This window comes from Arachis ipaensis, chromosome B4 (assembly GCF_059453495.1).
Source record: "Arachis ipaensis isolate K30076 ecotype BB chromosome B4, ASM5945349v1, whole genome shotgun sequence".
Classification (NCBI taxonomy): Eukaryota; Viridiplantae; Streptophyta; class Magnoliopsida; order Fabales; family Fabaceae; genus Arachis; species Arachis ipaensis.
The window spans coordinates 30,638,108-30,642,012 of NC_142439.1; the positions used below are offsets into that span (position 1 = coordinate 30,638,108).

Sequence of the window (3,905 nt, forward strand, 5' to 3'; positions counted from 1 at the left end):
TTCACCTCTGCTATTGCAGGGTTCTCAGGATCATAAGCTTCTTCTTCAGAAGAGGCCTCTTTAGTACTATTGGATGATTCCTTCAATCCATTCAGACTCTGAGAGATTATATTGACTTGCTGAGTCAATATTTTATTCTGAGCCAATATGGCATTCAGAGTGTCAATTTCAAGAACTCCCTTTCTCATAGGCGTCCCATTATTCACAGGATTCCTTTCAGAAGTGTACATGAACTGGTTATTTGCAACCATGTCAATGAGTTCTTGAGCTTCTGCAGGTGTTTTCTTTAGGTGGATGGATCCACCTGCAGAATGGTCCAATGACATCTTTGATAACTCAGACAGACCATCATAGAATATATCAAGGATGGTCCATTCTAAAAGCATGTCAGAAGGACACTTTTTGGTCAGTTCCTTGTATCTCTCCCAAGCTTCATAGAGGGATTCTCCTTCTTTCTGTCTGAAGGTTTGAACATCCACTCTAAGCTTACTAAGCTTTTGAGGAGGAAAGAACTTGGCTAAGAAAGCCGTGACCAGCTTATCCCAAGAGTTCATGCTATCTTTAGGTTGAGAGTCCAACCATACTCTAGCTCTGTCTCTTACAGCAAACGGGAAAAGCATAAGCTTGTAGACCTCGGGATCAACCCCATTGGTCTTAACAGTATCACAGATCTGCAACAATTCAGTCAAGAACTGAAAAGGATCTTCAGATGGAAGTCCATGAAACTTGCAGTTCTGTTGCATCAAAGAAACTAATTGAGGTTTAAGCTCAAAATTGTTTGCTCCAATGGCAGGGATTGAGATGCTTCTTCCATGTAAATTAGAATTAGGTGCAGTGAAGTCACCAAGCATCCTCCTTGCATTGTTATTATTTTCGGCCATATCTTCTTCTCTTTTGAAAATTTCTGTCAGATTTTCTCCAGAGAGTTGTGCTTTAGCTTCCCTTAGCTTCCTCTTCAGAGTCCTTTCAGGTTCAGGATCAGCTTCAACAAGAATGTTCTTATTCTTGTTCCTACTCATATGAAAAAGAAGAAGAAAGTATAAACGAAAATATGGAATCCTCTATGTCACGGTATAGAGATTCCTTTATGTGAGTAGAAGAAAGTAAGAATAGAAGAAGGAAAAGATGAGAATCCAAACACAGGGGTGAGGATAGAAGTGTTAATGGATGAATAAATAAATAGAAGGAGATTAGAGATGAGAGAAGAATTCAAAAATTTAACAAAATAAAATAAAAATATTTTAAATTTAAATTTAAAATTCGAAAATTAAAATTAAAATTAAAATAATTAGTTAATTAAAATGAAATTTTGAAAAAGAGGGAAGGAATTTTCGAAAATTAAAGGTAGAGAGATAGTTGGGTAGTTTTGAAAAAGATATGATTGAAACAAAAAGATATGATTGATTAAAAGAGATTTGAAATTTGTTTTTGAAAAAGATATGATTGAAATTGAAAAAGATATGATTGAAACAAAAAGATAAGATTGATTGAAAAAGATTTTAAAATCAATTTTAAAAAGATAAGAGGTTAGGGGGGAAGTTAGAAAGAATTTTGAAATTGATTTTGAAAAAGATATGATTGAAATTGAAAAAGATATGATAAGGAATTGAAAAGATTTAATTTTGAAAACTAAAGTTGATTACTTGACTAACAAGAAACAAGAAGATATGATTTTAAAATTTAAAGATTGAACCTTTCTTACTAGGCAAGTAGCAAACTTAATATTTTTTTGAATCAATCACATTAATTGTTAGTAAAGATTTGAAATTATGAAACAAAATAAGAAAAAGATTTTTGAAAATCATTTTGTAATTTTCAAAAATTATGAAAGAAAAATGAAAAAGATTTGATTTTTGAAAAAGATTTGAAAAAGATAAGATTTTTAAATTGAAAATTTCATTTGACTCATAAGAAACAACTAAATTTTAAAAAGTTTTGAAAGAGTCAACTCAAATTTTCGAAAATTTATGAGTGAAAAAGGGAAAGATATTTTTTTGATTTTTGAATTTTAATAAAGAAAGAGAAAAAAGGAAAAGATATCTTTTTGATGTTTTTCTCTCATTTTTTTTCATTAAACAGCAAGAATGAAACAAAACATGAAGAATTAAGATCAAAACCAAAAATGCATGCAAAAACACTATGAATGTCAAGATGAACACCAAGAACACTTTGAATGTCAAGATAAACACCAAGAACTTATTTTTGAAAAATTTTCAAGAAAAGAAAACATGCAAGACACCAAACTTAAAAATTTTTATTCTTTAGACATTAACAAATTGAAAATGCATATGAAAAACAAGAAAAGACACAAAACAAGAAAATATAAAGATCAAACAAGAAGACTTGCCAAGAACAACTTGAAGATCATGAAGAATGCAATGCCTGAAATTTTCGAAAATAATTTTTAGAAAATTAAAAAGATGCAATTGACACCAAACTTAAAACTTGACTCTAGACTCAAACAAGAAACATCAAATTATTTTTGGATTTTATGATTTTGTTAATTTTTTTGATTTTTTCGAAATTTAATTGGGAAAAACGAAAAAAGAAAGTTTTTTGTTTGTATTTTTTCGAAAATAAGAATTAAAAAGCTTAAAAGTAAAATAAAATTACCTCATCTGAGTAACAAGATGAACTGTCAGTTGTCCAAACTCGAACAATCCCCGGCAACGAGGCCAAAAACTTGGTTTGCGAAATCGTGATCATTCCTTCCTTGGTAACGATGCTAAAAACTCAATACGCACGTTCATGTTCTTAATTTTGTTTCACAACTTCGTACAACTAACCAGCAAGTGCACTGGGTCGTCCAAGTAATAAACCTTACGTGAGTAAGGGTCAATCCCACGGAGATTGTCGGCTTGAAGCAAGCTATGGTCACCTTATGTGATTCATTGGTGAGAATTTCAGATAAGCGTATAGAGATGCTTTCGTCCTTCTGAACCTCTGCTTTCCTACTGTCTTCATCCAATCTTTCCTACTCCTTTCCATGGTAAGCTGTATGTTAGGCATCACCGTTGTCAATGGCCACCTGTCCTCTCAGTGAAAATGGTCCAATGCGCTGTCACTGCATGGATAATCATCTGTCGGTTCTCAATCATACTGGAATAGGATCCATTGATCCTTTTGTGTCTGTCACTACGCCCAGCACTCGCGAGTTTGAAGCTCGTCACAATCATTCAATCCCTAAATCCTACTCGGAATACCACAGACAAGGTTTAGACTTTCCGAATTCTCAAGAATGGCCGTCCATGGGTTCTAACTTATACCACGAAGACACTAATAACTCGGACTCGGTCCCCTGTATTAGATATCCAAGAGATATCCATTCAATCTAAGGTAGAATGGAAGTGGTTGTCAGGCACGCGTTCATAAGTTGAGAATGATGATGACTGTCACGATCATCACATCCATCATATTGAAGTGCGAATGAATATCTTAGAAGCGGAATAAGTTGAATTGAATAGAAAAACAGTAGTACTTTGCATTAATCTTTGAGGAACAGCAGAGCTCCACACCTTAATCTATGGTGTGTAGAAACTCTACCGTTGAAAATACACAAGTGATAAATATTCAGGCATGGCCGAATGGCCAGCCCTCACAAAATTCTAAGATAGCATAAAACTAATAAAAGATCTGATCCGAAGATAGTAAAAAGTCCTATTTATACTAAACTAGTTACTAAGGTTTACAGAAATGAGTAAATGATGCAGAAATCCACTTCCGGGGCCCACTTGGTGTGTGCTTGGGCTGAGCATTGAGCTTTACACGTGTAGAGGCTTCTCTTGGAGTTGAACGCCAGTTTGTAACCTGTTTCTGGCGTTGAACTCCACTTTGCAACCTGTTTCTGGCGTTTGACTCCAGAATGCAACATAAAACTGGCGTTCAACGCCAGTTTACGTCGTCTA

At 34.0% G+C, this 3,905-nt stretch overlaps 1 non-coding gene across 1 annotated transcript; it reads left to right on the forward strand.

Annotated features, from left to right (window-relative positions):
- The first annotated feature begins 380 nt into the window (after nt 1-380).
- On the forward strand, nt 381-488 carry LOC148567069 (small nucleolar RNA R71). The gene has a single exon (XR_015882961.1). It is a non-coding gene; the product is annotated as a small nucleolar RNA R71 (small nucleolar RNA).
- The last annotated feature ends 3,417 nt before the right edge of the window (nt 489-3,905 follow it).